Source organism: Sturnira hondurensis, unplaced genomic scaffold, assembly GCF_014824575.4.
Source record: "Sturnira hondurensis isolate 20B ecotype Veracruz unplaced genomic scaffold, ASM1482457v3 Scaffold0020903, whole genome shotgun sequence".
In the NCBI taxonomy this organism is placed as follows: Eukaryota; Metazoa; Chordata; class Mammalia; order Chiroptera; family Phyllostomidae; genus Sturnira; species Sturnira hondurensis.
In genome coordinates, this window is record NW_028093534.1 from 2526083 (window position 1) to 2539150 (window position 13068).

The window sequence follows — 13068 nt, forward strand, 5'->3', positions numbered from 1 at the left end:
GTGGCTCAGTTGGTTGGGTATCGTCCTGTGAAGTGACGATAGTCCTTGTGAGGGGTCGCCAGTTGGCCTGTCCCCTGGTCAGGGTGTGTGCAAGAGGCAACCCATCAATGTTGAGCGCTGAAAATGTAATGCATTTTTAAAAGTACTCAATGATAAAATACTGTTATGAAAGTATGTAATAGAATTAAAAGCCCAAAAGGAGTGTTTGGTCGGCCTGAGAGACTTCAGAAAAGCAGGTCAGCGTGAGATTCAGAAGACACTGCAGGCAGAGCTTAAGGAACAGGCAAAGGCACAGAGGGTAACAAAAGAAAGGAGGGTTCAGAGTGAGGCATATAAAGCCTGAAAGCAAGGGTAGGGGAGGAGTGACAGATGAGCTTCAGGAGGGACTGGAATAATCCCCAGTTCCTGAAAGCACACATTTCCCCTCTTTGCTGCCTTTTCCGAGTAAAAACCAAAATTTAGACTTGCATATAGTTTTCTGCATGTTTTTTAAGTGTTTATTTATTTATCTTTAGAGGGAAAGGGAAGGAGACAGGCAGAGAAATATCAATGTATGGTTGCCTCTTGTATGTTCCCTGCCTGCTGGGAACTGGCCTGCAACCCAGACCTGTGTCCTGACTGGGAATCAAACTTCGATCCTCTGGTTCACAGGCCCATGCTCAATCCACTGAGCTACACCAGCAAGGGCTTGCATGTTCTCATTAAAGCTACCATCTCACTCCAAATCATGACATAATGAAATGAGTCTGTCTACCTATAAACCTAGTAAAATGTATTCATCAGTTCAAGATGGTACAATCCTGACTAGAGAGTAAGATCCTCAATAATTACTCTGATCTCCTAGTCTCACCCTTCTTCTTTTGACCAGCCCATATAGCCAAGTTGTAATAAGCATAAAAACTTGACAATACATAAACTGTATACCCATAAACATAAAAAGTCAGCTTCCCTAACCCAGTTAGGGAATTTTTGTTGTAGTATTTATAACAAATATCTCATACGATAAAATAAAAATAATCTAAATTTCAGCTATAACTAGATGGCACTACAGCAGGTCCTTAAATAACATCATTTAGTTCAATATCGTTTTGTTATAATGTTGATGAGATGCCATAGGAACTTAACTCTGGTATATATCAATTAGCCTCTGGTAAAACTGGCTTTGTTATATGACATTTCACTTAAAGTCATAGAATGTTATTAACACGTTAAGTGAGGTCTTACTGTACTGATTTCTGCCAAAGATAAACTAATGTTTGCTTGTGTGTGGCTAATTTCTTGACTTGGGGGCATCAATTAAAAGCAAAGTACCAACACTGACACAGTTTAACCTTTACTCACAACAAATAAGTTTTGTTGCCTCTCCACGCCTATGTAGAGAAGCCAGACAAAGTTTTTTCAGCCTTCCAATTCAGACCACATGTAGCAAAAATAATTCTAACTATATTATTAGTTAGCCTTTATTGAGTATGTTCTATGTGTACTCACTGAGCTAAATGTTCGATAGACATTAAAATTCAATAGTCATAATTCAACAAAAAGACAATCTAATTTTTCAAAAGGGCAAAGGTCTTAGGTATCTCTCCAAAGAAGATACACAAACGACCAATAAGTTCATGAAAGATGCTCATCATAGTTACATCAATAGTTACTAAGAAAATGTAAATCAAATTCATAATAAGATACCACTTCACACCTACTAAGATGACCACAATCAAATAAGAGGAAAATAACAAGTGTTGGAAAGGAGGTAGTGAAACCAGAACCCTCGAACATTGTCGGTGGGAATGTAAAATGCCGCAGCCTCTGTGGAAAACCAGTATGATAGTCCCTCAAAGAGTTAAATATAGAGATATTATATGGCCCAGCAACTCCATTCTCAGGTATAGACCCCAAAGAACTGAAAACGGGTATTCAAACAAGTACTGGTACATTATTCACAATAGGCAAATGTGGGGGCCCGCCAGGCCATAAGGGGACCAAGGACAGAGTTCTCCACTGTGAGAATGGTGGATGAGCTTGGTTTCTGGTCCCTGGAGCCGGCGGGTACCTTGACACTTTCCTAACCTTCTAGTTCCCAGCCTTGAAGGACACAACAAGACTCTGGCGCAGGTGTCATGTTCCCAGATGGTTATGAGAACTTCTTGCCCTTTTGATAGCTTAAGGGAGTGCTCGAACTTTGAAAAACAACATTGTTTCTAGTTCCCTGCAGTCTTGCTTTAGGCATTAACAGTTTGTATTTAAGACAGCTGTTCCTTGAATAAATTCGCCATTTTGCCAGCAGAGCTTATGGTCCTCTCCATTTTTTAAGTCCCTCGCCTCACCTCGTGACCACGCTTGCTGCAGCGGGCTGCGGCAGGCAAAGGTGGAAATGACACAACTGTCCATCAGCAGGTAAGTGGACAAACAACAGGTGATGTATCCACACAATGTGCAGCTATAGAGAGATGAAGTACTGATGCATGCTACAACAAGGATGAAGCTCAAAAACATCACACTGAGTGAAAGAAGCCAGACACAAAAGGTCATGTACTACGTAATTCCATGTGTATGAAATATCCAGAATTTCGGTCTGTAGAGACAGAAAGCAGACTGGTAGTTACCAAGAGAGAGGCAGGCGAGAATGAAGAGCAACTGCTTAATGGGAACCGCATCTCCCTTGGAGCTGATGCAAACGTTCTGGAACTAGACAGAGTGACGGTTGTACAGCATTGTGAATGTAATAAATACCACAGTGTAGTACACTTTAAAAGGGGTTTTATGTTACGTGAATTTCACCTCAAAAAAAATTCAACAGTTAAGATAACTCTGTGGTAGGAATTACTCCTACACCAATTTCGCAGACTCAGAAACACAGGCTCCGAGAAATTAAATGACTTGATCAAGTCACCAGAGGGAGTAGGTAGAGGAGCAGAAATTCAAAGCCAGATCTGTATACGAGACCTGTTATCTTTTGTAGTTGTTGCTGATGATGATAGAAGGTAGGACCTTCATAACCCCTCCCCCCCAAAATTAATTTTATGCCTAGCTATCTATAATCCTATTTATTAGCAACTCCTATGTGATACAGGTAACAGGCTCGTGCTCTTAACATGACATATGGCTTCCCTATTTCAATAAGCAATTAGAAGAAAAATATTACAATATGGGAATATGATAAATATACTTAGTATTAGCCTGATCATAACTAAAACCACTCAGTAAATCCACATTTCAGGCCTCAAAAAGTTCATCTGCCAAGAAGTTAAATAATATTGGGATTATTTCACAATGAAAATGATTAGCCAGCAGAGTGTGAAAGGATGGCGTGTTCTCAGCTTTACTGCTCAATCAAACATGTAATCATGTAAAAACTGAATATAATTCTACTTAATCTTACTTAAACGTTAAGATTTCAAGTACCAAGTAATCAGGATGAAGGTATCAAATACCACTCCTCTTTCAAGAGCTTTTCCCGTGTCATCAAACTAGACGCCCAAACACAAATGTAGTCATCATTGTCACTGCACTGTTTCCTTTGCTCCCACATTACATGGCTTCACATATTAACACCTCGTAGTCTAACTTACAGGATCATCATAACATCACAGACAGGCAGACTAATGACAATGTCAAATATAACCTGTACAAGAGCAACATAAAGTATGTACAACCTTTGAGTAGTGTCAAAGGTGAAAAAGATTACCCAACCAAGTCTTGTTTAAAGTACTGTCCACTTAACAAGGAATCAGATAAACCATCTCAAGAAACCTACTGGGTACTGACTAATAAAATATAATAAAACATCAAGTTTGTATCTAAGCTAAACAGTTGCTTCAGTCTGGGGTGGTTCTGTACCACCTACCATCCAGGTACAACACTTGAGCTTCCTGACATTCCATCTTATAGATAAGTTTCATCGCTTTCTTCAAATGTAGGGAAGCTTCTTATGATGAGATCCTTGTATGGAGAGCTTGTGCAGGATATGCAGGTAAGCTATGAAGACGATTTACTATAAAGATGTAAGAGGATAACCAAACAAAGTAGGCTGAAGAGTCAATGCCGTCACACACTAATGCATATTTTCAGTCAATGTAACAGAAGACAACCAGGAAGCACCAGCAGTGAGCTGACCACACTGGCATGCTATAATGAGAGACCAAGCGGCTAATTTAAAGAAAAGCACTGCTCTACTATCAGTTGTAGCCTTAAAACAACAACAAATCATTTACTACCAGACAGGTTATATGTGCTCAAGAAAGGGAGGACTTCAGGTTTTTCAAAGTGGGCTTTCCAGTCCTAAGCAGGTCAATAGGAACTAACATCCCTGGCAGCACCTTCAAATCCAAGACATCTTAACGTATCTATAATGATTCATCTATAATCATAAAATTGCCTCAAACATCTCCTTCTTCTCCTTAGTCCCAACACTCTTTAGCCAATTCTAAAAAACACACATAACCACCCTCCACAACTAGTAATCATGTCATTTTGCTAATTAAGTAATGTAAAAATCCTCCTTACCAGCAAGCCAAAGTTATTATTTAGGGTTTAAACTAGTAAGAATTCCTTGCTTACCCCTATCCACAAATTAGTCATAGAACAATGACTGCAGAAATTGCCTCTAGCTAATGGCTACATCCTCAGACCCTGCAGAAGGTTTTATGGGCCTGGAGCACATCAGAATCCATGTTGAAGATGATGTATATAGTCCAGGAATCCACCCTTAAAGGCTGCATGGTAGATTTAAACATGGATACTAAATGCTGGCCTCTGACCAACCCTTAATACCCAGTAACCTAAGAAGAGGTGTTTATAAACTTTAAACCTTTAGAAATATTTCAGAATCAACACAGCACCTCCAAGGTAAGCGTGGGCTTACTAAATCTCCTATGATGTTCCAAAAAAAATGGCACACAAGCCTGAAGTCCCTTTGGAACCCAACAATCTCAAGAAGCAAGATACAGGGATAATTAACCTCCTGGTGACATTTAGAAAAAATGACATGGGGGTGGTGGTTAGACTCATCCTAAGAGACAGCTTGCTGTCAGTCTGCAGCTACTTCAGCTATTGTATTGCTGATGTGTGTCAACTTTCTCTCACACGTGAAGGGAAGGGAAAAAATGGAATCAAACAAATGACTTCAGCCAATTTTACTTCCTGTATTATAGCTACCTTCCTGAAATATTTAAAGCATATAGCAGACACTAAAACCTTATTCAATGAACGAGGAGGGGATACCAAAGATAAGCATTAATCAGTAGCCCATACATGTAAAACATTTTAAAATGAAAAAAGCACTTTAAATTTCAATGAAAGGCGGCAAAGTAAACCGAACGCCACAGTACTGGCACATTTTTCACGTTCGAAGACAGATGATGTTCTTGAGCTGATTACCCACATTTACAGGTAGGACTGAAAATCTAACAAACAGTTCCTTCCACATCGGATATGTTTCACACCACGGAACAGAAACTCCCATTGTATTCATCAGCTGAAATGTCTGAAAGATTTTCAAAAGTACTTTTACTGCAAAGTTGAAATGTATTTTAATGTGCTTGCCAGATGTCATGATAAATATAACAAGGCAGAAGGTAAGAGAAAGCCGTGAAAACTGGGTAACTCATTTCCTTTTCAATCATTTCCAGCACAAGAGTCCTCCGAACAGTACAGCAAACAGCAGTAGAGGAAACATCATCCCTCAGACATAAGGCTAAGCACTACCTCCAGGTGAACACATAATAAAACCACCATTTATAAGTAACTAAGCTTCCTCAAAAAATTAAACATAGAATTACCATGACCCAGAAATCCTCAAAAGATTGTTCTTCTAGGTATATACCCAAAAGAACTGAAAGCAAGCACTCAATCAGATATTTGTACACCAATGGTCACAGCAGAATTATTTGCAATAGCCAAAAGGTGGAAACAATCCGAGTACCCACTGATGAATGGATCAGCAAAGTGTAGTGTACACATACAGTGGAATGATGCAGTCCTAAAAGGGAGTGAAATTCTGACACAGGTTAAAACAGTGATGAACCTTGAGGACACTGTGCTCAATAAGTCAGACACAAATGGACAAACACTGTAATTCCATTTACATGAGGTATCCAGAGCAGTTATAGTCACAGAAACAGAAAGTAGAATGGTGGTCGCCAGGGGCTGGGAAAAGAAAAGAAGCGGAGTTACTGTTCAGTAGGGCAGAGTTTCTGTTTGGGAAGGTAAAAAGCGTTCTGGAGACAGATGGTGGTGGTGGTCGCACAAGGATGTGACTGCACTTATTGCCACTGAACTGTACACTTAAAAATGGTTTACATGGTAAATTTTATTATGTATATTTCACCACAATTTTTTCAAAGTAACCAAGTAAGAACCATCATCAAACTTTTGTGGCAAAACTATATCAAGAGAAGTGGTCAAAGTCTGTAACAGGCATGCTTCACTGTCATCCTTCAGAGCCTAGACAACTTACCTGAAAGTCAAGGTCTCAGAATAGCCCTGGCTGGGGGGCTCAGTTGGTTGGAGGATTGTCACCTCCCCCACACCAAAAGGTCCTGGTTAGGGTGCCACAGAAGTCAATCAATCCAGAAGTCAAAAAATTCTCTTTCATGCTGATGTGTCCCCACCCCCTTCCTCTCTCTATAAAACCTATAAACCATATCCTTGGGTAAGGACAATTTTTTAAAAAGTATTCCCAGTTTGCCAAGAATAATAAAAGGTTAGATGTTTAAGTCTTTTTGTTTTTTTTTAATCTCAGAACACAGGAGGGGTGGACATGCCGTTTTCATGTTGCTACAGATATACACAAATCAACTGAAGAAGCTGAATTATACTCTACGAGAGGTTGTTTTTGTTAATGGGCACCCCTTCTCATTTAAAAAAAAAAAAAACCTTTTCCTTCCAGTTTCCAATGGAAGCAGCAAGACTGAAATAACCAGTTTTACTTCTAACAAAGAAGCACAATGGATCCTAAAAAGTGACTTTTAAGTTCCTGATTTTAATATGGTGTTTCTACAGTGGGAAATTGCAAGCAATAATTTAAAATAACAACAACAGTAATAATAATGTACAAACTTCCTTCACTGCTATTAACTGACTTTGTACAAGCTACTTTACCTTTCTAGGCCTCATCTGAAAAATGCAGATGCTTACACCTATCTACCTTTAAGAACTGTCTGAAGATCTAAGGTAATATATATAAAAAACACTGAGTTCAATGCCTGGAATACATAAATGCTCCACAAATAATTCCCACCCCCTTGCCTATTACTAACATCTGCCCTTCATTACTCCTGGATCAGCCTCCAGGGCCTATGCTGATGTTTTGGCCAGTAACCTACAGCTCCTCCCTCAGGTCCCAGCTGTTTCTCTCAGTTCTAGTTGTTTCACTTGGGGTTTCTAAGAGGATCCTACCTATATTTAGAAATAATGCTAGTACCAACTGTGGACTCAACAGGTGCTTGGAGAGCACTCAGCAGTTTTCAATGGTTTCCAGTGTGAATTGGTTTTGGCTCCACAATTGGCTGTCTTGACTTCCACAAGGAAGAGCGCCCCGCATGCACAGTGCTTCAGCAGTACACTGAACAGAAAATTAACTGTGCTCACAGGACAAACACTTAGCAAGATGTATTAGCCCTATTATCAGGACCCCAGATTTGTTAAATTACAGGAGCAAATATTCGATTAACTCTACAGGTGTAGCCATTAACCCAATCTTCATCTAAATCACTAATATTATATCAGATCCAAGTTGCAACCAATTCATGCTGCTTGTATACTACAACCAAGACTGGAGGAGGGAGAAGAAAGCTGGAAGACCCACCAGGCAGTGAAGATTTAAAGGGATCCAACAGAGCTGGGCCTGAATTTAGCTTTAGTCACTAGCTCTGTGACCTCAGTAAGTTATTTCATCTCTTAATTTACAAAATAGGAAATAATCGAGAGGATTAAATTAAATGAGATAGCCCCGACTGGTGTGGTGCAGTTGGTTGAATGTTGTCCAGCAAAGCCAAAACTCTCTGGTTAAATTCCGGGTCAGGGCACATGCCTGAGTTGCGGGTTCAGTCCCTGGTTGGGGCAGGTTGATGTTTCTCTCTCATATTGATGTTTCTCTCCTTCTCTTTCTTCCCCATCCCCCTCTCTCTAAAAATAAATAAAATCTTTTTTAAAAAATTAAATGAGATAATGCATCTAAAACAATCTTAGCACCTTGCCTAGCCCACTAAAGAGGTCAATAAGAAGCCACATTATCATTGAGGATGCTGTACTCACTCCTTGCTTTGTTCAGTTTTTATAACATATAAGAAAAGTGACAATTTAGGTAATTAGTTTTGGACCTTTATAGAGTGGTCTAATGCTACCATCCAAGACCTAGCTATGAAATAAACATAAACTCACAAATTCTCTGAAATCTTAGAAGAGTCAGCAAAACTTAATGCCCAACAAACACAAAGCTTAACGTGGACTATTTATGAACACACAAAGGTAACTACAATTTCAAAATCAGCAATCTTGTTATCTAATGCCATTCAAAATTTAGTCTGGTAATCCAAGTATTAAGGAATTGCAAAGATCATGACTCCAGAAGTACTTTCCCACAATATTTTAAAATAAAGTGATTTTTCCAACCACCTTCATTCAAACTGGAAGGTATAAAGCAGCCTGACAATTTGAAATTGTCATCAAGAATTTCTTGAGGCAGCACACAAACTCTCTGCCTTGAACTTAAAACCAGTAGCAGACCATATATGAAATTTTCTCAGTTGAGAAACTGCAGTTCTAACAAATTACAGATAACTGACTTTATCAAGGCTACTCATCACCTTTTGGTCTTGGTTCTCCCCCAAATACCCTGAACACTGCATTTCACTGACCTGACTTAAAAGCAAGATGCCTGTTTCTGGTTATCTGTTCTTTCCTGCTTCATTAACCACAGGTAAATTACATACATAACCTGATGAACAGAGGAGAAATTACTATTACAGGCATGCTTTATCAATGAAACGGACTACAGATGAAAACCAAATTATTAAAAGAACAACTTGTACTCCTTAGCAGATAAGCCTGAGAAGGATCCACCTTCTAAAAGAACACCATCATCTTCGATGAACTAGGAGAAAAAAGCCACGTACTCCATACTCTCCAACTGGCTGTACCCTCTGCTTTAATTCAATCCCAAACCACATTTACTTTATGTCTCTGTTCCACTTTGCATTATTTTTTCGTTCCCGTCCTCCTCTCAACTCCGAGAATGCTCTTCTATCTCTTATTTTCAAATCCCACTTGGTCCCCAAATCTTTTCTTAAAAAATGATTTAAAGAGAGGAAGAGACTGGTTGATTCTTATATGTGCCCTCACTGGGCATCGAACTCTCAACATTAGCTTATGGGGAGAACGCTCTAACCAACAGAGCTACGTGGCTAGGGCCTCCACTTTGACCCCAAATCTTAAGAGCCTCCGGCATCCACTAGATGACCTTACGCATCCCAACTGTATTCTCAATTCACTGTACTTCTCCGAAAATAACCCATTCTTTCATTTCCCATCTCTTGTTGTTTCTTAAATTCCAATACCCCCTACACGGTCACATCAGAGAACCCCCTCACTCTATTGTTTCCCCGGCCTATGCCTCTGGAAACACCCCAACTCAGACCGGTGTGCCTTCGCTCACCCCAGACCCCCAAAACCTTTCACCATCTGGGCACTCCAAGTCCAAAGGGCTCGCGTCGCCTCCTCTCCGTACCCCACCCCCAACAACTACCCCTTCCCCCGTGCTCTCCCTCAAGCCCGCTCTCTGCAGCTCTGTGCCCCTTTATCCCCCACCAACCTCCTCCACCTAGCACGCTCAGCTTCACCTACGCCGGGCCCCCGCAGTCGCCGCGTACCCCCAGTTCCGGGCTCTGCGTCCCGGACGCTCCAGGGTCTGAGAAGAGGAAAAGAGCTCCGCCGCCTGCTTCGCCTCTTTTTAGAGCCGGCGACGTCGCCACCGCGCTGCTCCCTGGCTCTCCCAGAGTCGGACGCCGCCCCGCCTCCGCCCGCCCCTTTCCCTGCTTCCCTCCTCCGCCGGCGGGCGGACTGGGAATCGCAGCCGCGACTCAGGGCCGGAGCGCCAGCGGATCCACACCGACCTCGCCGGGGCTCGAGCTATTCGCCCCGCCCCGGAGCGCGCTCGCGCGCGTGCGCGCCAGCCAGCCAGCCAGCGCACAGGGCGCGTGCTCGCGCCGGCGCGAACCTGGCGTGCCTGTGGAAAGGCGCTGGGAGGGAGGTGTTCTCTGGTCTGTCGGGTTACCGTTCTTCTCGCGACTAAGTCCCTCGCGCTTGAGTTGAGGGAGCTTGGGCGTCGCCGAAGATTGGGATAACAAGGAAGGGGAAGAATTGGCGGAGTGGGTCGGAAACACACTCTTAGATGGAAGTGGCGGTGGGTGGGACGCGAACTCGCGTCTACGTGCAGAACTGCCATTGCCCAGAGAAAGCCAGCGGCGTGTGCGTGGGGGATAGCGAGCTGGGAGTGCTGCACCCTAGCTGGGACTGCCGGAAAGAGCCGAAACTCTCTCGGAGGTGGCCGAAGGCGGGCTCCTCCAGGGGAAGCGTGCGAGGGGCTTTTTTTCTTTTGGTCCTGGCTGGGATCTGGTCTGTCAGATCGCTCTCCCTTTCGCCGCTTACGTCTTCACCCCGTGAATTTTTCTACCACTTTTCCCTTTGCCTCTTTCCAAACCCAAGTTTTACAACAAAAGGCCATTTCAGAGCTACCGGCTGCGAGGAAACTCTGAGACGTCCGGATTTGGCGGCCGCTCGGCCTCCTGGGAGGCATGGAGGCCGGTACGGGGTAGGGCAGGGAGGAGGCATCGCTCAGGCCTGGCACACAGCAACCTCTGGAGCGGCTGGGGGCGGGGGGGGGGGTGGTTCTACCCCGGCCACGTACCCCCGACACACTGCCAAGTCCATTGCTGAGTTGGTTTTCTGATATCAGCTGTCTGCATCCATCTCTGCAGTTGTGGTCAATCTCACCACCCGTCGAATCTTTCTGTTAAATATTCCCCTGTCTTTGTGGTCAGATTCCCAACCTCCTCAAGGCAGGAACTACTTTTTTAAAGTTTGTATTTATTTTTAGAGAATGGAGGAGGGAGGAAGAGAGGGAGAGAAACACCGATGTGAGAGAAATATAGATGTGTTGCCTCTTTTACGCCCCCAATCTTGACGGCACCAACCGCAACCCAGGCTTGTGGTCTGACAATCGAATCTGGGACCTTTGGGGACCACGACCAACCAACTGAGCCACACTGGTCAAGGATACAACCCCTAATACCTGTGTACCTTCTTAGCCAATGTCCTGCGTATGTAAAGCACTCACCCCACTGGTCAGCCGCCTATTAGGAGCGGCCACAAGCTGAGAATTTCGGTAATCAGCATTAAAAAAATCAGTCAGGGCCCTGGCTGGTGTGGCAAACCGAAAGACCACCTGTTTGATTCCCAGTCAGGGCACATGCCTGGGTTTCAGGCCAAGTCCCCAGTTGGGGGCACGCAAGAGGCAACCACACATTGATGTTTATCTCCCTCTCTCCTTCCCCCTCTCTCTAAAAATAAGTAAATAAAATATTTTTAAAATACAATAAAATAAAATTACTCAGGATCTGTCACCATATTACCATCTTTTGAGGCCAAAGCATAAGGGGATCTGGACAAATCCGAGAGGGTATATGAATGCATATAGTCACAGGCACAGTGCAGCGCGGGTTTCCACATATTTGTTATTGCAGTTGCAGTAAACTTTAGGGGAGTAGTATAATAAATCTCTACAAAGTCATCGGTCCTTTGATTTTTATCTTTGCATGGCATGAGGCGTCAAAAATACCTTGGAGCTCACTGATCCCTGGTTAATAATGCCTAATCTAGTCCAACCATATTATTTACAGATCTAAAGAAATAGAAGAGTAAGTTAGTCATCCAGCTAGTTAGGGCACTACACCATGTGCTGTTTCCTATTGAATTCTTTCAAAGATTCAATTAGAAGCAGACCATCCAAATATCATTCACTAAATTGCCATAAATACCCAATGAGTGGTAGGCATTGCTCTAGGCAGTGGGTCATTCACAAAGAAGAATAAAACAATATCATTATCGCCAAGGAGAGTATCTACTTATAAAGGAGGGTATAAGCTCTTAAATAATTATTTATAATAACGTGGTAAATGCTGAAACAGAAAAGTGCAAAGTGGAATGAATGACAAATTCAAAATTCCCCTTCCTCCCTCTGTTCCCTCTACAGAATGGGAACAGGACAATAAGTCCTAGTTAATAGGAAAGTTCATACTAAAGAATGGGACCTGAACCAATAGGATCCAAGATCTTATTCCATGATGACTGATTTCATTACCAAAAGTCACTCCAGAAATGCCTTCATTACAGGGCCTATTGCTGCTGCAAACCAATGTAGTTTCTTTGGGAGGAAAAAAAAAAAACACAGCCTCGCTCTTGGAAACCTTGTGGTCTGTTTAGGAAACACATTGATGTCTCTCCTAAGAGAGTCCCTGATCTAACAAGAGTTGTTTTCTATGTGGGTGTCCCACCCAAAGGGAAGAGAGGTGAACTAAAGAGCACACCTAGGCCCAATCTAGGAGGGCTGTCAAACATCACTGGAAATCTAATGAGATGAATAATTTCTTATTTAACAGATCTCCCCCAAGGCAGAATTCTGAGTGTGGTTGAGAGGAACATTTTGTTCAGTCCATGGGGTGGCAGTAAGGGTAGTCTCCTCCCAAGGATATTACTCAAAAAATAGGCCTCCAAGGAGGGCAGATGACATAAGGCAGATGTCTTGCTGACTGGGGTTTGCAAGTACCCCTACTGCAACGCATTGCCCACCTTTGCCTTTTCTCTATGCAGCACTCAACCTCTCTAAGAGGACATTGAACAGATGTTTGAAAAATACCTTCTGTCCCTGACTGATGTGGCTCAGTGGGTTAGGCATCATTCCCGAAACCTAAAAGGTATAATTCCTGGTAGGGACACATGCCTGGGTTACAGGCCAGGTTACCACTTTGGAGCCTGGAAGAGGCAACTTATCCATGGATGTTTTTCTCGAACTTT

At 42.7% G+C, this 13068-nt stretch overlaps 1 protein-coding gene across 8 annotated transcripts in view; it reads right to left on the minus strand.

Annotated features, from left to right (window-relative positions):
- The window catches only part of SPATS2 (spermatogenesis associated serine rich 2), a 115452-nt gene extending 103075 nt beyond the window's left edge, over positions 1 to 12377 (minus strand). Inside the window, exons 1-2 of one of the 8 annotated variants that reach the window (XM_037030938.1) lie at positions 9841 to 10129; positions 8856 to 8935 (exon numbers count right to left, since the gene is read on the minus strand). The gene's annotated coding sequence lies outside the window, so the exon portion shown is untranslated. Of the gene's footprint in view, positions 1 to 8855; positions 8936 to 9808; positions 10130 to 12355 lie in introns of those variants that run through there. The other 7 variants (XM_037030937.1, XM_037030935.1, XM_037030943.1 and 4 more) reach the window with 7 other exon arrangements.
- Positions 12378 to 13068: the final 691 nt, after the last annotated feature.